The 23,568-nt window shown below is 43.1% G+C and overlaps 1 pseudogene; it reads left to right on the forward strand.

The window, feature by feature from the left end:
- LOC149121519 (vomeronasal type-2 receptor 116-like) overlaps window positions 1–23,568 on the forward strand; it is a 56,028-nt pseudogene that overhangs the window by 10,842 nt on the left and 21,618 nt on the right.

The raw sequence follows: 23,568 nt of genomic DNA on the forward strand, positions 1-23,568 counted from the left end.
ATAAACTGAAAGTAAAGGGATGCGAAAGATACAATGTTTCACTCTTTCAAAGACCACCAGGGCTTAATCAGAGAGACCTTGTCCATCAAGCAGGCACAAAAATGTTGGTGTCTCTCCTAGGTCTCTGAAGGAGTAGGGAAGCAAGTAGAAGCAGAAAGATAGTGGAAGAAAAAACAACCATTCTGTGCAGAATTCTCAGAAATCTCATTAGTGATTGGACACAGGGAGGCACAAGCATACACTCACATGTAGTCATAACAACACATAAGACTTACACACAGACTTAAGCTTACCAAGATGCCACCACATTATACCCAGGCTTGAGTAAAAAGGATAACCGAATCATGTCTCTTTCTGGTTCCATGTACAGGGAAAAAACATTCCCAGCACTAGGTCTCCATTTCAGGACACTTGGCTTCAGATACTCATGGCAGTTCTCAACAATCCTGTCCTGTGAATTAGATAAAGCCATGTCACTGTCTCCCCAAACTATAGTGAGAGCCCTGAGTCTCAGCTGAGAGGAGGAGACACAGAGCTGGATCAGGTCTGAGGGCTCATCAATCAGCAGTGACAGTGGAGCTCTGTGTAGAGCACAGCTGACTCCAGGTATTGACGTGTGCCCTCTGCCTGTAGCAACCTGTGTGCCAGTCTGGTAAGCTAGACCAGAGCACAGCTAAAAGCAGAATGCAGAGTTCAAAGCAAGTCACAGTGCTGAGACCTGGCTCTGAGTGTCCTGTAATCAGAGCTGCTCTGGGTTCCCTGTATTTTCAATGCTTCCCATTTGTCTCATCCAGAAACTCAGGGGATCCACCTGCTGGAGGCTCTGCACCTGTTGTCCTGCATTATGGGGGAAAACCATTTGGAAAAACATGTTTTGCACTTGTCTACCTCCTTTGCCTCTAGGGTTGCATCATAGTCCAACAAGGCTTTGGCAATCATAGCATCCTGGTACAGCAGCTCTGTTCAATAGTATGCACAGTGGCCAAGGGTTTTGTGAATAGACATCTGTGAGGAATTTGGCAGGGTTAGAAAAAGTTGGTGTTGGAATAACCAAAACACCCAGCTGCATCTTCCCACATGATGCTGTAGACATTAGGCGAAGGGCTGACATCAGTCACAGATGACTTCTGACACCACAGGAATGCTCATCATTATCGTGCCTAATGTCACTCCCAGGGCCACGGTATCCTGCTGCCAAAAAAGGGCTTCCTTATTAATAAATGAATAAGCCACATTCCACAGAGAGGAAGTAGTTCATCTCCCAATCTTACTCCTCTCCCACAGCTGAGCTCCTACCCATCAGCCTGATTCCCTCCACAAAGAGAACACTAGAATCACCAAGCTCTCAACATGTTGTTTCAATGTGACAACTGAAAGAAACTGTGTTGGTTTTCAACCACTTATTTTCTGTGTTCCATATTTATTTCCCCCCCTTTTCAGAGAAAATTTTACATGTGTATTTTCATTTTGAAATTCATAATTTTAAATTATGTAGATGTATGTCTACCAGAGAATGATTTGATACCTGTACACAATGTTGAGTGGTATAATACAACTGTTTTGTGTCTCAGCTTTATTTCATTGCCTTATTTTTTCTTGTGCTGACCACACTTAAAGGTCTATTGTGTCAGCACTTTCAAGTATACAACATGTTGTTCACTGTGTTATCTCATGATATGTGACAGTTCACTTGAAATGCTTGGTCTTGCCTAATTTTGACTGCTGTGATCAACGTGTTCATAGTTTCCCACCTCCTAGTGTTTCAATCACAAAGCTCTATTTAATTTTTTGAACTTTTATTTAGTAAATATAAATTTCCAAAGTACAGTTTATGGATTACAATGGCTTTTCCCCCCATAACTTCCCTCCCACCTACAACCCTCCCATCTCCTGCTCCCTCTCCCATTCCATTCACAAGTTTCATTTTCAATTATCTTTATATATAGAAGATCAATTTAGCATATATTAAGTAGAGATTTCATCAGTTTGCACCCACACAGAACATAAAGTGTAAAATACTGTTTCAGTACTAGTTATAGCATTAATTCACATTGCACAATACATTAAGGACAGAAATCCCATATGAGGAGTAAGTACACGGTGATTCTTGTTGACTTAACAATTTGACACACTTGTTTATGGCGTCAGAAATTTTCCTAGGCTCTAGTCATGAGTTTCCAAGGCTATGGAAGCCTCTTGAGTTCTCTGACTTTGATCTTATTCCAACAGGGTCATAGTCAAAGTGGAAGTTCTCTCCTCCCTTCAGAGAAAGGTACCTCCTTCTTTGATGACCTGTTCTTTCCACTGGGATCTCACTTGCAGAGATCTTTCATTTAGGTCCTCTTTTTTTTCCAGAGTGTCTTGGCTTTCCATGCCTAAAATACTCTCATGGGCTCTTCAGGCAGCTCCAAATGCCTTAAGGGCTGATTCTGAGGCCAGAGTGCTGTTTAGGACATCTGCCATTCTATGAGTCTGCTGTGTATCCCACTTCGCATGTTGGATAATTCTCTCCCTTTTTTATTCTATCAGTTAGTATTCACAGACACTAGTCTTGTTTATGTGATCCCTTTGACTCTTAGACCTATCAGTATGATCAATTGTGACCTGGAATTGATCACTTGGGCTAGTGAGATGGCATTGGCACAAGCCACCTTGATGGGATTGTATTGGAATCCCCGGCACGTTTCTAACTCCACCATTTGGGGCAAGTCCAATTGAGCCTGTCACAATTTCAAAAAATATTTGTTTATTTGCTGGTTTGCTCCCCAGATGGCCACAACATCTGGAGCTGTGCTGATCTGATGCCAAGCACCAGGAGCTTCTTCCAGATTTCTTCTGGATCCCCAACATGGCTGCAGAAGTCCAAGGACTTGGCCATCTTCTACTGCTTTCCCATACCACAGCAGAGAGCGTGATTGGAAGTGGAGAAGCCAGGAGTTGAACCCATGACCATATGGGATGCTGGCACTGCAGTTGGGAGCTTTATGAGCTATTCCACAGTGACAGCCCCAAAAGCTCTCTTTCTGAAGTTGACTTTGGACACCAGTCCTAGGAATGAGGAAAGGATACATTCTTTTTTTGCACATGATGTATGCCATGCATCTGAATGACCTCGACACTCATCCACGTTGTCAAATAATAAGATTTTCCTTATTGTTAAGACTGAATAATATTGCATTTTATATACAGACCACATCGTCTTCATACATTTATCTATTGATGGACACTTAGGTTGATTCCACACTTGGAATTTTTGAATAATGTTGCAATGAACATGGGAGTGCAGATGTCTCTTTCACATGCAAATTCCACATCCTTCAGATATATAATTACAGGTAGCACTGGGACTGCTGGGTAATATGAAGGTGCTATTTTTCATCATACAATTTTCATTATATTAATACTAATTTACCTTTCTATCTTCATCCTTGTTAACATTTATTTCTTCTATGTTTTTTAAAGATTTATTTTATTTATTTGAAAGTCAAAGTTACAGAAAGAGAGGAAGGGGAAAGAACAAGGAGACAGACAGAGAGAGAGAGAGAGAGAGATCTTCCATCCACTGGTTCACTCCTCCTAATGGCTACAACAGCTAGTGCTGGACCAAGTTAAAGCCAAGAGCCAGGAGCTTCTTCCAGTTCTCCCATGTGTGTTCAGGGGCTCGAGAACTTGGAACATCTTCTATGGTTTCCCAGGTCATTAGCAGGCAGGTGTATTAGCAGTGGAGTAGTCAGGTCTGAAACTATCACCTGTATGGGATACCAGCATCACAGGCAGTGGCTTTACCTGCTATGCTAAATTGCCTGCCCCCTTTTATGTTTTTTTTTTTTTAATAACTCTTCTAACATGTGTGTGGTGATATCTCTTTATAGCATCAGTTTGTAACTCTCTGGTAATTAGTGGTGATGAGCATTTATTCATTTTTTATTTAATGAATGCATTTTTCCTAGATACTACTTTCCCCCTTACCCCCCTCGCAAATCCCACCTCACCTCCCTCTCCCTCTCCCATCTCTGTCTTTATTATGGTGTATTTTTAGCATGACTTTATATACAGAGGACCAACACCATGCTAAGCATAGACTTCAACAATTTGCACCCATGCACATACACAACATATAGAGTACTGTTTCGGGAGAAAATGTGCAGTTGGTTCTCATATTAAAATTCATTAGGGACAGAGGTCCTTCGTGGGGAGCAAGTCCACAGTGACTACTATTTTTCCTTTAAAAAGTAACGCTCTTTTTTTGACATCAGTGATTGATCATCTGAGGCTCTTGCCATGGGCTGCCAAGGCTATGGAAACCTTTCGTGACCATAGACCCCATCAGTATTTTGGCACAGTCATAAGCAAAGTGGATGTTCTCTCCTCCCTTCAGAGAAGAGTGTATCCTTCTTTGATGACCCTTTCTTTCCTCTGAGGTATCACGGAGATCCTCCATGTATGATATTGGTTGTCACTGTTTTGGCTTTCCAGATCATTTATTAATTTATCTGTTCATTGTGGGTCTTCTTTTTGAGAAATCTCTATTCAAGTCCTTTGCAAACATTCAGTTGGGTTATTTTTTTCTTACTATTAACTTTTTGAGTGCCCTTTATGTTTTAACTATAATCTTTTATCTGATTTACACTTTCTTTTTTATATTTAAATTTTGGAAAATTTTAATTATTATTACTTTTTAAAACAGCACAGTGAAATTTATTGTTGCAGCCAGCAAAACATCCCTTTTTAAAATTCCACACAGCAATGCAAGTTAAAAAACTTCACTCATCAAATAAATGATATTTTAGACAAGGACTTGCTAAAGAAACCTCATCACAACAACTTTTTAGGGCATGATCACTTTAAATCCATGGGAGCAACAGTCATTCCATCTCTCTTTATTTCAGCAAGAAATCAGTGTCTGCCTGTTACATCAAAAGAAAAAAAATCATGATTTGTTTTCTAAATGTATCACCTGAGTCAAGGAAACATGTTATGACTTCTTGTTGTAGAAAAAATAGCTTGCAGCTTATAGGAGGCACTTGGTTGATGTTCATTAATTAGTTTTTTAAAAAGATTTATTTATTTGAAAGACAGAGTTACAGAGAGATATAGATCCAGAGAGAGAAAGAGAGAGAGAGAGAGGTCTTCCATCTGCTGGTTCACTCCCCAAATGACTGCAAATGCTAGAGCTGAGCTGATCTGAAGCAAGGATCTTCTTCCAGGTCTCCCACGTGTGTACAGAGGCTAAGGGAGTTGAGCCAACTTCCACTGCTTGCCCAGGCCATAGCAGAGAGCTGGATCAAAAGTGGAGCAGGGGGAATCAAACTGGCATCCATATGGGATGAAGGCACTGCAGGCAGCAGCTTTACCTGCTATGCCACAGCTCTGGCCCCCCATTAATAAGTTTTTAACAGATTCAATGTGCTTTGTAGATACAATTCTAAAAACAAACTGATATTCCCTTTCTTCCTTCCTTAATTTCTCCTCCTCTCTCCTACCCACCTTCTTTCTCCCTCCCTCTTTCTTTAGTTTTTGAGATAACATATTTACATTACTGTAAAAAGGCTTAATACTTTGCCAAATAAGATGGCGGAATAGTGAGGGCGCACTGACAGTCCGAGAAAAGATAGTATAATAAAAGTGGAGTTACGGTAGCCTCAGGAAAAGGATCAGGAAAAAACTCTTCCGGATCTAGTGGCTGTGACTCGGAGGACCTAAGGGGAGAGCAAGGTCACCCACCTCGTGGAAGCTGAGTCGCGGGAACTGCCAGGGCCGCCTAACCCGCCGGAACCTCCAGAGCCACAGAGTCTGCACACAAGCACTGGAAGGGGAGGTGAGACAAAAACCTCTCGGTAACCTGAGACATTGGTGGGGAAAGGCAGAAAAAGCCTACAGAGAATGAGGCCTGAAACCCCATTGGGGAAAGTTCACCAGGCTAGCTGGAGGAGAGAAAAAAATGAATAAATAAGGGGAACCTGCACGGACATTTAGCCTCTCTCTCCACTCACCTTACAAAGCCAAGCAAGACAAAGGGCAGGCGCCATTTTACATAAGTAAAGTGGTGCGTACCATTTTGCATATGTAAAGCGGGTGCCCCTCATTAGCCAAGCAGAAAAACCTGACTCTGGTAAGCAAAGGAATACCCACAGGGGCCATATTTCATACATCAACTACTCTCAATTCCATTCAGCTCTGTGGAATTACTTCCCAACTGAGTCAAAAAAAAAAAAAAAAAGGAGAGAGTGAGAGCGAGAAAGAGAACAATCAGGGTGAATCACCTTTGGCACACCCTTAACCCTGTAGAACCAGAACTCTCTGGCCACACCCATCACAGCCTCTAAGGATCCATCAAAAGCAGACAGTCCTCTTAATCTAGAGTCACAGTATAATGAGAAAAAAAAAAGAATATCTCCAATATGTCAAACAACAAACGCAAAAACCGAGGTAACAAGAACAAGGAAGACACTATGACGCCCCCAAATGAAAGAGACACCCCAATTCAAGATTATGAAGATGATGAGATAGAAGAAATGCAAGAAGCAGATCTCAAAAAATTGATAAGAACATTAAGAAGTTCTCAAAAACAAATTCTCAAACTACAGAAATCCTTAATGGACAAGATAGAAAATCTCTCTCATGAAAAAAATATTTAGGAGGAAATAAAATGAAATGAAACAACTAGCAGAACATGAAACTATGATAGTGATGAGAAATCATAATGAAATGAAGAATTCAATAGATCAAATGATAAACACATTAGAGCGCCTTAAAAACAGAATGGGTGAAGCAGAAGAGAGTATCGGACTTAGAAGACAGAGCACAGGAAAAGATACAGTCAGACCAAAGAAAAGAAGAGGAAATTAGAAATCTAAAAAATATTGTCAGGAATCTTCAGGATACTATTAAAAAAACCAACATTCGGGTTCTAGGAGTTCCTGAAGGCATGGAGAGGGAGAAAGGATTAGAAGGCCTTTTTAGTGAGATACTAGCAGAAAATTTCCCAGGTTTGGAGAAGGACAGAGACAAACCTAGTACAGGAAGCTCATAGAACCCCTAATAAACATGACCAAAAGAGATCCTCACCACGACATGTTGTAATTAAACTCGCTGCAGTGAAACATAAAAAAAAAAAGATCCTAAAATGTGCAAGAGAGAAATGTCAGATTACTCTCAGAGGATCTCCAATCAGACTCACAGCTGACTTCTCATCAGAAACCCTACAAGTTAGGAGGGAATGGTGAGATATAGCCCAGGTACTAAGAGAGAAAAATTGCCAGCCCAGAATATTATATCCTGCAAAGCTCTCATTTGTGAATGAAGGTGAAATAAAGACCTTTCAGAGCAAACAGAAATTGAAAGAATTTGTCACCACTCGTCCAGCCCTTCAAAAGATGCTTAAAGATGTGTTACACACAGAAACACAGAAACATCAATATGAAAGAAAGTAAATGAAGGAAACCTCACGCCTAAAGATCACAGGAAGTTCAAAACATATATCAGAAAATATCTTTGGCAAATGGCAGAGCAAAGTTACTACTTATCAGTAGTCATATTGAACATTAAAGGCCTGAACTGTCTAGTTAAAAGACACCGATTGGCTGATTGGGTAAAGGAACAAAACCCATCTATTTGCTGCTTACAAGAAACACATCTTTCCAATAAAGATGCATACAGAGTGAAAGTGAAAGGCTGGAAAAAGATATACCATGCCAACAGAAATGAAAAAAGAGTGGGCATAGCCATCTTAATATCGGACAACATAAACTTTACCACAAAAACTGTTAGGAGAGACAAAGAGGGGCAGTATATAATGATCAAGGGATCAATTCAACAGGAAGATATAACGATTATCAATGTATATGCACCTAATTACATGGCACCGCTTTATTTAAAAGATTTGTTAAGGGACTTAAAGGGAGACTTAGACCCCAATACAATAGTACTGGGGGATTTCAGTACTCCACTCTCAGAAATAGACAGATCAACAGGACAGAAGATCAACAAGGAAACAGCACATTTAATTGACACTATTGCCCAAATGGATCTAACAGATATCTACAGAACTTTTCATCCTACACAGAAAGCATTTACATTCTTCTCAGCAGTACGTGGAACCTTCTCTAGGATTGACCACATACTAGGCCATAAAGCAAGTCTCAGCAAATTCAAAAGAATTAGAATCATACCATGCAGCTTCTCACACTATAAAGGAATGACGTTGGAAATTAGCAACTCAGGAATCCCTAGAGCATATGCAAACACATGGAGATTGAACAACATGCTCCTGAATAAACAATGGGTCATAGAAGAAATTAAAAAGAGAAATCAAAAACTTTCTGGAAGTAAATGAAGACAACAACACAACGTATCAAAACTTATAGGATACAGCAAAAGCAGTGTTAAGAGAAATGTTTATATCAATAGGTGCCTACATCAAGAAATTGGAAAGGCACCAAATAGATGACTTTCACTGTATCTCAAGGATCTAGAAAATCTGCAGCAAACCAGACCCAAATCTAGTAGGAGAAGAGAAATAATTAAAATCAGAGAACAAATCAACAGGATTGAATCAAGAAAAACATTACAAAAAATCAGTCAAAGGAGGAGCTGGTTTTTTGAAAAAAAGAACAAAATTGACACCCCATTGGCCCAACTAACTGAAAAAAGAAAAGAAAAGACCCAAATCAATAAAATCAGAGATAAAGGAAATGTAACAACTGACACCACAGAAATAAAAAGAATCATCAGAATTTTCTATAAAGACCTGTATGCCGACAAACAGGGAAACCTATCAGAAATGGATAGATTCCTGGACACATGCAACCTACCTAAAATGAACCAGGAAGACATAGAAAACCTAAACAGACCCATAACTGAGACAGAAATTGAAACAGTAATAAAGGCCCTCCCAACAAAGAAAAGCCCAGGACCAGATGGATTCACTGCTGAATTCTACCAGACATTTAAAGAAGAACTAACTCCAATTCTTTTCAAACTATTCAGAACAATCAAAAAGAGGGAATCCTCCCAAATTCTTTCTATGAAGCCAGCATCACCTTAATCCCTAAGCCAGAAAAATATGCAGCATTGAAAGAGAATTACAGACCAATATACCTGATGAACATAGAAGCAAAAATCCTCAATAAAATACTGGCCAATAGAATACAACAACACATCAGAAAAATCATCCACCCAGACCAAGTGGGATTTATCCCTGGTATGCAGGGATGGTTCAACATTCGCAAAACAATCAATGTGATACACCACATTAACAGACTGCAGAAGAAAAACCATATGATTATCTAAATAGACGCCAAGAAAGCATTTGATAAAATACAACACCCTTTCATGATGAAAACTCTAAGCAAATTGGGTATGGAAGGAATTTGAAAGCATTTCCACTAAGATCTGGTACCAGACAGGGATGCCCACTCTCACCACTGCTATTCAATATAGTTCTGGAAGTTCTAGCTAGAGCTATTAGGCAAGAAAAAAAATGAAAGGGATACAAATTGGGAAGGAAGAAGTCAAATTATCCCTCTTTGCAGATGATATGATTCTTTATTTAGGGGATCCAAAGAACTCTACTAAGAGACTATTGTAACTCATAGAAGAGTTTGGCAAAGTAGCAGGATATAAAATCAATGCAGAAAAATCAACAGCCTTTGTATACACAAGCAATGCCATGGCTGAGAAAGAACTGCTAAGATCAATCCCATTCACAATAGCTACAATAACCATCAAATACCTTGGAATAAATTTAACCAAGGATGTCAATGATCTCTATGATGAGAATTACAAAATCTTAAAGAAAGAAATAGAAGAGTATTCCAAAATATGGAGATTTAACAATTGACACTCTTTTTTATGACAGTAATCACCCAAGGTCAGTAATCACCCAAGGCTCTTGTCATGAGCTTCCAAGGATATGGAAGCCTCTTGAGTTCACAAACTCCTACTTTATTTAGACAAGGCCATAATCAAAATGGAAGTTCTCTACTCCCTTCAGAGAAAAATACCTCCTTCTTTGATGGTCCATTCTATAAAGCGATAAATTTCATACAAATCCATCTATAAGCCAGGGTAAAAAAGGCAACCAGAATTGTAATAATATTGCTTTCAAGGTGAGCATGAGCATGTCATCTACAAATGTGCACCTACTACATGGTGATATGAAGAATCTAGTCATTGTTCACATTGCAAAAAAAAAATGCTTCTTCACATGGGAAAGGTGTGGATCATGGCAGAAACGTGGGGCATTTTTGTGGATGAGGCTGTCCCTACACTGATCTATGTCATTCTGAGCACAGATAAGATCACATTTTACATGCCCAGTACTTTAAGGACAGTGATTCCCCATTCACAGCATGAAAGAAAAAAATGCACCACTACAGGCTGTGGATGCTTTGCATTTCCAACTGAGAAGGCATGAACTTTGGATGTAGCATCAGGAAGAAAGTAGACAGTGGATTTCCCTCATCTTCTCCCCATGCCACTGGGGGAGCACAACCCCCTCTCTCAGCAACCACTGTTATGTGTTCACACTGAGACTAATGACAATCTTTACTGCATTGATCTCTTACAACTTTGCATGTGTCACCACAGTATAACCTGAGTTACCTTAGAAATGCAATCAATCCAGCCCAGAATCTTCCAAAGCTACTGTGTTCTGTGTTTTGCAGTGATATGTCCTGGCTGTTGCTTGTTTGAAATCGTCCCTTCATTGAGAATATCTGAGATGCTAATGCAGACCATGGGAAGCATCAGAAATGGCTCATGTAATTGGATTTCTAACACCTAGATTGGAGACTTCTATTGAGTTCCTGGCTCTTGGTTTCTTCCCAGGACCAGGTGGGCTTCTGCTATTGAGGTGTGCTTTTAGTGAGAAAACAGCAAATAGGAGCTCTCTCTCTTTCTGTACCTGTTTCTCTGCCTCTCAAACAGAACAGTCAGAGGTTGTGAGAATGTTTTCTGGGTGCGCTTTGACAAAATCTGCTTTTGTGGAAGAGATTGTGGCAGGCTTGGGCTTGGGCAGGTGAGTGTGTGAATTCCAGTGCAATTGTAACTGAGCCTTAAACATTCCTTGGGGAATCTTCAGGACTAGCATGGCCCTCAGCTTCATCTGAAGTGGAAACCAGATGTCCAGGTATTCACATCTACACATCTAACCACCTTTGGTCCCTGGATGCCTTCTAAGAGAGCCTTGTCTTAGGACAGAATATTTCTGCATGCTATAAATATCTTATGTGTCAAAGAGCTGTGATTAGTCAAAAGTCAATATTCACAGAAGATGGCAAATGGATATATTATCCTCAGACAGCAATCAGAGTGGGCTCCCTCAGGTTGCACTGCTTCACACCTTCATTAGTTCTTCCACTTTTTAATATTCTCAGAATCCAGCCGACTCCCTGGGACTCCTGCAGGACAGCCGCCTCCCCTCAACACACTCCGTGTTCCCCTAGGTGCAGAAGCTGCACAGGAAGGGCAGCCGTGTCCATGCCATGATGAAGCAGTACTCCATGGAGCCCTGAGGGTATGTCCTGGGGTCCACATGACTTATTGTGCTCCAGGGACCAGGGAACGTCCCTTGGTGATCTTGTTGAGGGTTTCAGGAAAGTGACATTTTTGGGTGTCCATGGAGAGCTGGATTTGGGGGCTGAGTTTCAGGTAGGGACACAGCCACCTGTACCCTGTCAGCTGCTTTCTGACAAGCCCTAACTCCTGGCTTCTGCCCCATCTAGGGCTGAAGAGTGCCAGCACCCAGATGATCTTGGTAGTCTTTGAAGTGGAACAGAGCTGCAATTCCACCTGGGAGCTGAGAGCCTGGTGCTGGGCCTTACAGAGAGCCCTGCAGCTCACGTTGGGCCACGTGGTGGTGGTAGTGGTCCCTGAGCACATCCTGAGGCAGTAGAGGGCTCTGGTTCCCTGCCCAGGCCCCTGCATCCCGCTCAAAGTGCTGACCCCACCTGGAAGATCAACCTTGAAGATGGGTCTGTGGCTTACCTGGGAGCAGCTGATGTGTGTGCCACAGACAGACAGGGTGGCTGGTATTCTCCAAGGCCCCCAGCCACCATCAGCATGCCCAGCCAATGCAATGCCAGGAGCTGCTCCTCTCACTGTCCCAGCCCCCTCTTCCTCACACCTCACTAAAGAGCTGCCACAACTCTGGGCTACTCCCACATGTCTAAGCCTCAACTGGAGAGGCATCCTCTGCAGCTGAGTTCCAGTTGAGTCACCATGGCCTGGGACCCCTGGCCTGCTCTGCCCTCAGACCTCTGCCTCTGTCTCCCTCTCCCAGCTCAGGGCCCAGAACTTGCATCAAGGCCCACCCTAGGCCAGGCTGCAAGGTGCAGAGATGTCTCTTCCAGCACTGATGCACTGGGGGCCCTCAGGCCCCACACAAACTGCAGACAAGCTGACAGCAAGACCATGGACACCTGCCCCTTCTGGGATTCCCCCATTCCTGACCTCAACCCCTTCTCTGTGAGGGGGACACTGTGGGTGTTTGGTGCTGTGCAGAAATGCCATGTGCTCTCTCCAGACTGTCACCAGCTGGAGATGCTTGGCAGAGAAGTGGAGCTCTGTATTTGGTGTACTTGGAGGAAGGGGATTTTGCCAGAGTCCCTAGAGCTGTGCTGTGGAAGATGGTGTTTGTATCTCTTGTGATTTCTATAAATAAACTTAGGTATTCAAATTTTATATGGATATGCACTGGGTTCATGATATACATCCTAGATTTGAATTCAGAAGAAGAAGTTTAGTCAAATCTTTACAATTTGATATCCTATGTTTGTAATGATGCTACTTGGCTTCTTTTGGTTGAACAAAATACAAAAATGAGTTCTGTGTTTGTTGTATTTATTTTCTTTCACAAGCACACATTTCAAAAGGCACATTATAGGCTGGAAGATGCCACCTTTGTTCAAGGCCACAGTGAACAGACAGGGAGGGTCGTTCTCAAGACAGTGATGTCCACTTCCAAGAGTCAGAAGCTCAGAACCAGAGTTGTGGTGCAAGAGGTTAAGTCCATGGCTGTAGCACAGGCATTCAATATAAGCACTGGTTTGAGTCCCGGCTGTTCCATTTCTAATCCAGGTCCCTGCTAATGTGCCTCGGAAAACAGCAAAGGATGGCCCAAGTCCTTGGGCCACTGCACCCATGAAGGAGAGCTAGATGGATTTCCTGTCTCTTGGCTTCAGCCTGGGCCATCCCTATCCATTTCAGCCATTTGGGGAGGGAAACAGCAGATGAGAGATCTCTTTTTCTCCATCTCTCTATTTCTCTCTGTAATTCTGATGTCAAATAAATATACAAATATTAGATTTATGTATTTATTTGAGAGGTTGCATACAGAGAGTGTGGCAGACAGAGAGAATTTTCAACCCACTGGCTCACTTTCCAAATGGCCACAACAGATGGAGCTGGGCTGATCTGATACCAAGAGCCAGCAGCTTCTTTCTGGTCTCCTACATGGGTGCAGGGGCTGAATTACTTGGGCCAACTTCAGCCGCTTTTCCAGACCATAGCAAAGAGCTGGATCCTAAGAGGAGCAGCTGGACTCGAACCGGCCCCCATATGGGATGCCGACCTTGCAGGTGGAGGCTTAACCCACTACCCCACAGTGCCAGCCCCAAGACATAAATCTTGAAAGAGAGAGAGAGAGAGAGAGAGAGAGAGAGAGAGAGAGAAAAGCTCACACCCTCCCTACCACACTCTTGCATACACACTCAGAAACATAATCTCAAAAGCATGTCCACAACTCCTACATAAGTTCAATTAAGGTGATCTTCATATCCCTCAGTATTTCTCAATGCCATGAGTCTTTTCCAGTCTTTTCTGGGCTGGGAGTTGTGCAACATGCTTGATATGCACACTCCAATACTGGAGTAACTGAGTTCAAGTTCAGGCTCTACTCCATGTCTTTGTACCTTGGGAAGCAACAGGTGATAGCTCAAGTAGGTGGGTCCTGGCCACCTACAAGGTTACTGGGATTGAATTCCCAATACTTGGTCTGGCCTATCCCTACCCCATGATTGCATGCATTTGGGGATGAAACAGCAATTGGGATCTTGCTCTCTCTCAAATAAATAAAGTAAATCTTTTTCACCCAAAACACTCTTTCCTTTAAGGACATCCCAAGGTGGTCTGTTTGGACAATTAGGTGGAGTTCTAATCAGAAACTCACATAAGGTGATGAATTTATCTCTACTTCTCTGAGGAGTTCATACAAATTATGAGTAACATTCTTTGTAATATTCTTTTCAAAAATCAAATTTAACAGTGTAAACATTCATAAACAATTATTTCAGGGAATGAATGATATAGTATAGCAAAATGTGAATATCACTACTATGAAATATTTTCTGGATAAAAGCAAATCTCTTCCAACTCACCAGGAAGCAGTGAGATTAGTGGGTCAAGTGGTCAGCATATTCCTTCTAGAGCTGGTGTTAGGGCGTAGCAGTTTAAGCCTCTGCCTGAGATGCCGGCATCGCATATGGGCACTGATACAAGAATCGGCTGCTCACCTTCTTCCCCAGTTCCCTGCTAATGCACCTGGGAAGGCAGCAGAAGACAGCCTCAATGCTTGGGCCCCTCACCCATGTGGGAAACCCAGGTGAAGCTCTTAGCTCCTGGCTTCAGCCTGGCCCAGCCCCAGCTGTAGTGGCCATTTCGGGAGTAAACCAATGATTTGAAGACCTCTCTCTCTGTATCTCTTTATCTCTCTCTGTATCTCTCTCTGTGTCTCTCTGTCTCTCTCTCTCTGTGTCTCTCTGTCTCTCTCTCTCCCTCCCTCCATCCTCCTCCTTTTCTTCTCTCTTTAACTCTAACTTTCAAAGAAATAAAAAAAAATATTTTTAAGGAAACCAAGAAAAAAGTGTCCCTCTTTCTGTATTATCAATTCACTCACAAGAATCACCAGCTAGGACATCCAGTCCTGCAAATAAGAAAATCATCAAGAGAAACTACTGCATGTGATTTAAACGTGACTCCTGCTTTCCACAAAATGTGGGAACAAAGCAGAACCTAGATGTACTGAGAATGAAGCTGCATAAAAATGAAGTCTGGGTCCAAAAATGTATAGTCATGTGAAACTGGAAACCAGCATGGGCCATGACCAAATATGATGGGGGTGCACTTTTCCATAAGTGTGCAGGCATTGTTGGTTCCTTCTTCCTCCTAAGCATCAGGCTCGTATACTAAGAGATACTGAGAACAGCCACATATCAGAGAAATTGATGATGGAAATGTGGCATCACATACACAGACACTGGGTCAAAAGAAGTATTCCTGGGGCCAGCACTGTGGCATAGTGGGCTAATCCTCCACCTGTGGTGCCAGCATCCCACATTGATGCCAGTTTGTGTCCTGGCTGCTCCACTTCCAATTCAGGTTTCTGCTCATGGCCTGGGAAAGCAGTGGAAGATGGTCCTAGTGCTTGGGCTCCTGCACCTGATTGGGAGGCCTGGAAGAATCATCTGGCTTCGGATTGGTTCAGCTCTGGCTGTTGTGGCCATTTGGGGAATGAACCAGCAGATAAAAGTCCTTTGAATCTCTCTCTCTCTCTCTCTGCAATTCTACCTCTCAGATACATAAATCTTAAAAGAAAAAGAGTAGGATTCCTTTTATTTAGAATGAAAAGACAAGGTCAGCAATGTGGCCCTGTGCACTAAGCTGCCACTGTGACACTGACTGCCACTTTCTATGGCTGGCTCAAGTCCCAGTAGCTGGTTCAAGTCCCAGTTACTCTACTTTCCATCTAGCTTTCTGCTAATGACCCTGGGAAAGCAGCGGGTAATGGCCCAATTACCTGAGCCTGTGCCTTCTCTGTGGGAGATCAGGATGGAGATTCAGGCTTCCGACATCAGCCTGGCCCAGCCCTGGCCATTGAGGCCATTGGAGGAGTGAACCAGCAGATGGAAAATTTTGCTTGCTCTCTCTGTCTCTCCCTGTAAATCTGAATTTCAATTAACAAGTAAATAAATAAATCTTTTAAAGACATCATATCTGTAACTTCCTCAAACCCCCACCCACCCATCTTATAGGGGTTGAATAATATGATGTTTCCTTTTCTTGAGACTTAACAAATTCATTCAGGAAGGAAGGATTAACTTTGTGGATATTATGTTTTTATAACCATGATGAAATTTTAATTGCAAAAATGTAGATGTGGAGGGTTTATACTTTATTTTTATTTTCTGAAGATGTATTACTAACTCATTTTTCAAAAGATTTTTATTTATTTGAAAGTCAGAGTTACACATAGAGAAGAGGCAGAGAGAGAGAGAGAGAGAGAGAGAGAGAATCTTCCCTAGGTTCACTCCCTAGATGGCTGCAATGGTCAGAACTGTGCTGATCCAAAACCAGGTGCCAAGAGCTTCCTTCTGGTCTCCTATGTGGGTTTAGGGACCCAAGGACTTGGATCATCTTCTACCACTTTCCCAGGCCATACAAGAGAACTGGATTTGAAGTGGAGCAGCCAGGACTCGAACTGGAGCCAATATAGGATGCTGGCACTTTAAGCCAGGACGTTAACATGCTGTGCCACAGCGCTGGCCCCGCTACTCATTATTTTTTGAAAATTTATTTGAAAGAGAAATGGTGAGAGGGAGAATTGGGGAGACAGGGAGAGAGATGGCTACAATAGGCAGACCAGGGTCTGGACCAGCTCAGAACCCAATGCCCTGCAGACAGCTGTGGCATGGACCTAAACATTCAGCTACAACTTTCATCTCCCAAGGTCACATCAGCAAGAAGCTGGAAATGGGAGAAGAGCTAGGACTAGACCCCAAGCCTTCTATATTGGATACAGACATTCAAAGTGGCTGATTTTCTTTTCTTTTTTTTAAGATTTATTTATTTTATTTAGAGGCAGAGTAACAGAGAAGCAGAGAGAGAGAGGAATTCCCTCCATTGGTCCACTTCCCAAATGGCTGCAATGGCAGGTGCTGGGCTCATCTGAAGCCAGGGGCCACAAGTTTCTTCCAGGTCTCCCACATGGGTCTGTGGCCCAAGGACTTGGGCCATCCTCCACTGCTTTCCCAGGCCATAGCAGAGAGTTGGATAAGAAGAGGAGTAGCCAATTCACAATAGCTAAGACATGGAGTCAATCAAAATGCCCATCAACATGAGACTGAATAAAGAAATTATAGTATATGTACTCTATAGAATACTATTCAGCAATAAAAAAAATGAAATCCAGTCATTTGCAACAAAATGGCGGGATCTGGAAAACATCATGCTGAATGAAATAAGCCAGTCCCAAAGGGACAAATATCATATGTTCTCCCTGATTGGTGACAACTAACTGAGCTCCTAAAAGGAAACCTGTTGAAGTGAAATGGACACTATGAGAAACAATGACTTGATCAGCCCTTGTCCTGACTGTCAAGCAAAAATTTGCTATTTCATTCCTTTTAATATTTTTTTTTGTTCTACTTAATACCATTGGTTGAATGATAGAGTTAGAAACACGCCAGGGGATTCCAATTCAATCCCATCAAGGTGGCATATACCAATGCCATCTCACCATTCAAAGTCTAAATCCAGGGTGTGTTTCACACATACAGAAGGACTCCATAAGAAACTTTAGTTCATCATACACACCAGGTATGTACACAGGTTTCACAAGAGTTAGAGGCCCCAGATAAACCTGACAATCCCAAACTGTCCAAATTCACCTTCAATAATTGCAAGATGTGTAAGGACTCACAGTGCTGCTATTTTGATTTTTTTCACAGTGTTCTATTATTTACAATTGGATTTTAGGTATTTACAATGGTGTCACCCAAAATTCTCATCCCATTGACAGTGAGGACACTGGAAATCACTGACACCCCAAATTCATCACTACCACTATTTATCTCTCCAGCACCTGTGGCAGATCTGAGAGCACCACACATCTGCAGTGTCCCCCGCGCATACTCGGGGGTGATGTCAGGGATGGGTGAATCCAGAAGGGGCAGGTGTCCATGGCCTTGATGTAAGCATCTCTGCAGTTTGTGTGGATCCTGAGGGCTCCTGGTGCATCAGTGTTGGAAGAGATGTCTGTGCGCCTTGCAGCCTGGCCTGGGGCCGGCCTTGATGCAAGCTCTGGGCCCTGTGCTGGGAGAGGGAGGCAGAGGTCTGAGGACAGAGCAGGCCAGGGGTTCCAGGCCATGGAGACTCAACTGGAACTCAGCTGGCAGAGGATGCCTCTCTGGGTGAGGCTTGGGCATATGGGAGTAGCCCAGAGTGGCAGCAGCTCTGTAGCGAGGGGTGAGGAAGAGGGGGCTGGGGCAATGAGAGGAGCAGCTCCTGGCGCTGCATTGCCTGGGCATGCCAATGGTGGCTGGGGGCTGTGGGGAGCAACAGCCTTCCTGTGTGCCTGTGGGACACACACAGCGACTGCTCCCTGGGGAACGGCAGATCTGTCTTCCATGCTGATCTCCCAGGTGGGGTCAGCACCTGTGAGCAGGAGCCAGTGGCCCTGGGCAGGGAACCAGAGCCCCTCTGCTGCTGTCAGGACGTTCTCAGGGACCACCACGACCACCACATGGCCCAGTGTGAGCTGCAGGGCTGTCTGTGGGGCCAGCACCAGGCCCTCAGCTCCCAGGCGAAGCTGCAGCTCTGTTCCCGCTTCCAAGACCACCATGATCATCTGGGTGCTGGCCCTCTGCAGGAGCTGGGGGGAAAAGCCAGCAGTTAGGGCTTGTTGGGGAACAGCAATCAGGGCACAGGGCAGGGGACAGCCCTACCTTCAACCCCAGCTTCCCAATCTAGCTCTGCATGTCCATCCAGAAATGTCACTCTCATGAAACCCTTAGGAAGCTAACCAATGGACATTCCCTGGGTCCTGGAGCCCAAGCAGTTGCGTGGGACCCCAAAACTTACCTTCGGGATTCCTTAGGACACCACTTCATCCTGCCATGGCACAGCCATACCAGTGCAGCTTCTGCAGCTGTGGGAACACAGGAAAAGAAATCATGATTTTTTTTTTCTTTTTCTGTAACAGGCAGACAGTGATTTCTTGCTGTAATCAAGAGAGATGGAATGGCTGCTGCACCCATGGACTTAAAGTAGAAAAAAAAAAAAAAAAACAGAACTAAATGCTTCCAAAAGACTTGAATAAATATTTCTGAAAAGAAGTTTCACAGTGAACAGGTATATGAATAAATGCTCATCATCACTAATCATCAGAGAGTTGCAAACTGATGCTATAAAGAGATATCACCACACACATGTTAGAAGAGTTATTAGAAAAAAACATAAAAAGGGGGCTGGCAATGTAGCATAGCAGGTAAAGCTACTGCCTGTGACACTGGTATTCCATATAGGTGATAGTTTCAGATCTGACTGCTCCACTGCTAATACACCTGCCTGCTAATGACCTGGGAAACCACAGAAGATGTTCCAAGTGCTTGAGCCCCTGAACACACATGGGAGAATTGAAAGAAGCTCCTGGCTCTTGGCTTTGGCTTGGTCCAGCCCTAGCTGTTGTGGCCATTAGGAGGAGTGAACCAGTGGATGGAAGATCTCTCTCTCTTAATCTCTCTCTCTCTCTCTCTCTCTCTCTCTCTCTCTCTCTCTTCCCCCCCTCCTCTCTCCTCTCTGTTTCTTTCTGTTTGTTCCTCCTCCCCAGTATAAATTTGACTTTCAAATAAATAAAATAAAAAGTTAAAAAACACAGAAGAAATAAATGTTACCAAGGATGAAGGTAGAAAGGTAAATTAGTATAAATATAATGAAAATTGTATGATGAGAAATAGAACCTTCATATTACCCAGCAGTCCCAGTGCTACCTGTAATTATATATCTAAAGGATTTGGAATTTGCATGTGAAAGAGACATCTGCACTCCCATGTTCATTGCAACAGTATGCAAAAGTTCCAAGTGTGGAATCAACCTAAGTGTCCATCAACAGATAAATGTATAAAGACAATGTGGTCTGTACATACAATGCAATATTATCCAATCCTAACAATAAGGAAAATCTTATTACTTGACAACATGGATGAGTCTTCAGGATATTTGGATGCATGAAATACATCAAACACACACAAAAAATAAATACATCCCCTCCTCACCACTAGGTCTGGTGTCCAAAGTCAACTTCAGAAAGATAGCTTTTGGGGCTGTCGCTGTGGCATAGCTGGTAAAGCTGCCGCCTGTAGTGCAAGCATCCCATATGGATGCCGGTTAGAGTCCTGGCTCGCCACTTCCAATCAAGCTCTCTGCTATGGCCTGAGAAAGCAGTAGAAGATGTCCCAAGTCCTTGGGCCCCTGCACCCACCTGGGAGATCTAGAAGAATCTCCTGGCTTCTGGCTCCTGGCTTCTGATCGGAACAGCTCTAACCGTTGTGGACATATGGGGAGTGAACCAGCTGATGGAAGACCTCTCTCTCTGTCTGCCTTTCTTTCTCTCTGTGTAACTCTGACTTTAATATAAATAAATATTTTTTGAAAAAAATAAATAGAGCTTTGTGATTAAAACACTAGGAAGTGGGAAACTCAGAACCTGTTAATCACAGCAGTCAAAATTAGGCAAGACCAAGGAGTTCAAGTGAACTGTCACAAATCATGAGATAACTCAGTGAACAACATGTTGTATACTTAAGAAAGTGTTGACATAGTAGACTTTTAAGTGTGGTCAACACAAGAAAAAATAAGGCAATGAAGTAAAGCTGAAACACAAAACAGTTGTATTATACCACTCAACATTGTGTACAGGTATCAAATCATTCTCTAGTAGACATACATCTACATAATTTAAAGTTATGAATTTCAAAATGAAAATACACATGTAGGACATTCTATTGTCTCTGAAAAGTGGGAGAAAATAGATATGACAACAGAAAATAAGTGATTGAGAACCAACACAGTTTCTTTCTGTTGTCATATTGAAATCACTGATGCTGAGAGCTTAGTGACTCAAGCATTCTCTATGTGGAGGGCATCAGGATGATGGGTGGGGAGCTCAGCTGTGGGGGAGGAGTAGGTGTGGAGGACAGAGTACTTCCTCTCTCTAGAATATGGCTTATTAACTTATTAATTTTTTAATTTTTTTTGACAGGCAGAGTGGACAGTGAGAGAGAGAGACAGAGAGAAAGGTCTTCCTTTGCCGTTGGTTCACCCTCCAATGGCCACCGCAGCCGGCGTGCTGTGGCCGGTGCACCACGCTGATCCGATGGCAGGAGCCAGGTACTTATCCTGGTCTCCCATGGGGTGCAGGGCCCAAGCATTTGGGCCATCCTCCACTGCACTCCCTGGCCACAGCAGAGAGCTGGCCTGTAAGAGGGGCAACAGGGACAGAATCCGGCATCCTGACTGGGACTACAACCCTGTGTGCCAGCGCCACAAGGTGGAGGATTAGCCTAGTGAGCCACGAGCGCAGGGCTTATTCACTTATTAATAAGGAAGCCCATTTTTTTGGCAGCAGGATACCGTGGCCCTGGGAGTGACATTAGGCACGATAATGATGAACATTCCTGTGGTGTCCGAAGTCATCTGTGACTGATGTCAGCCCTTCACTTAATGTCTACAGCATCATGTGGGAAGATGCAGCTGGGTGTTTTGGTTATTCCAACACCAACTTTTTCTAACCCTGCCAAATTCCTCAAAGCTGTCTATTCACAAAACCCTTGGCCACTGTGCATACTATTTAACAGAGCTTCTGTACCAAGATGCTATGATTGCCAAAGCCTTGTTGGACTATGATGTAACCCTAAAGGCAAAGGAGGTAGACAAGTGCAAAACATGTTTTTCCAAAGGGTTTTCCCCCATAATGGAGGACAACAGGTGCAGAGCCTCCGGCAGGTGGATCCCCTGAGTTTCTGGATGAGACAAATGGGAAGCATTGAAAATACAGGGAACCCAGAGCAGCTCTGATTACAGGACACTCAGAGCCAGGTCTCAGCACTGTGACTTGCTTTGAACTCTGCATTCTGCTTCTAGCTGTGCTCTGGTCTAGCTCACCAGACTGGCACACAGGTTGCTACAGGCAGAGGGCACACGTCAATACCTGGAGTCAGCTGTGCTCTACACAGAGCTCCACTGTCACTGCTGATTGATGAGCCCTCAGACCTGATCCAGCTCTGTGTCTCCTCCTCTCAGCTGAGACTTAAGGCTCTCACTATAGTTTGGGGAGACAGTGACATGTCATTGCCTCTGATTTTTCTCTACCTACTCCTGCAGGCTTTATATAATTCACAGGACAGAATTGTTGAGAACTGCCATGAGTATCTGAAGCCAAGTGTCTTCAGAGATGGAGACCTAGTGCTGGGAGTGTTTTTTCCCCTGTACTACATGGACCCAGAAAGAGACATGATCCGGTTATCCTTTTTACTCAAGCCTGAGTATAACATGGTGGCATCTTGGTAAGTTCAAGGTGTGTGTATATGTGTTTTTTAAGTTTTATTTAAGGTACACATATTTCATTGCTTTCATATATACAGAATCAGGAATAATAATCCTTCCCTCCCTCCTCTGCCCTCACCCTTCTTCCTTTCCTATTCCTACTCCTAATTTTACAAATCTATTTTCAATTTACTTTTCCCTTATAAGATTAACCCTACAGTAAGCAAATAAGATGAGGGAAAAAACACTGTTCCTCAACAGTAATCCAAGGGCTGTAAATAGCCATCAAATTTCAAAATGTCAATTTCAATCTAATCCACTATATTTTAGATATTCTCTAGCTGTTATGTGTTGTTATGCCTGCATTTGAGTATATGTTCATGTCTGCGTGTGTTCAACACCTCTTGCGAGTTCTGATAATTCTTCTAAGAATGGCAGAAACACAGTTCCATGAAAGCTAAGGTCCTCTCCTTTCTTTAACATTTCACTACCTTTCATTTCCATTTGCTTTCTGACTCCTTCAGAGACATAGGAGAGGCATCACAATTTTTGTGCCTACTCCATTGGCCAGGTCTCTGTAATTAAGCCCTGGGGTTCTGTTCTTGGAGTCAGTGAGATGGTTGGGACCTCAGGTCCCCTATTGCTAGCACCTGTGAAGAAAGCACACAGGAGTCCTAAGACTATGTCCTGAGGTCAATGTTGGGAGGGCCTTAGTCTAGGTAGCCACTGCCGACAAGGACAATACTCATTTTGCTTGTGACTTGAAGCCATGAGGCAGACCCGGTACCCTCACAGATCAATAATTAAATCCTACTACACTGGAGGCATTTGAACCCTGATCCTGAACATCAGAAGCAAGGGAAATAATTTCCCATACATAGTTAATGGCTTCTTCTCAAAATCTGATATTTTCTTCTCCAGAAACAATGCAGAAACTGTGTGAATTCTGAGCTTTGCATTAGTGGTGTGTCTGGTAACTCAGTCACTGCATTGGTGCTTAAGGAGGGGTTTAATAAAAGGCCTGTGTCTACACACCTTGTTGGTGCCAGCAGAGGAGTTTGCTTCTCAATTGCCCCAGAGATCCACATGCTCATGTGATAGGAGAGTTTTGCAGTGTGCAATTTGTTTAAATGATGTGAGTCTGTCCTTGTCAGTTCTTTCTCGTGTATAGCACCTACTACCTCCGCAGGTAGTGTTGTGCTAGTGAGAAAGTGGGGGTGCTGATCTTTGGGTCAGAATCACACCTTG

The sequence above is a fragment of the Oryctolagus cuniculus genome, chromosome 16 (assembly GCF_051225735.1).
Source record: "Oryctolagus cuniculus isolate XC-2025 breed Fujian yellow rabbit chromosome 16, ASM5122573v1, whole genome shotgun sequence".
NCBI lineage: Eukaryota > Metazoa > Chordata > Mammalia > Lagomorpha > Leporidae > Oryctolagus > Oryctolagus cuniculus.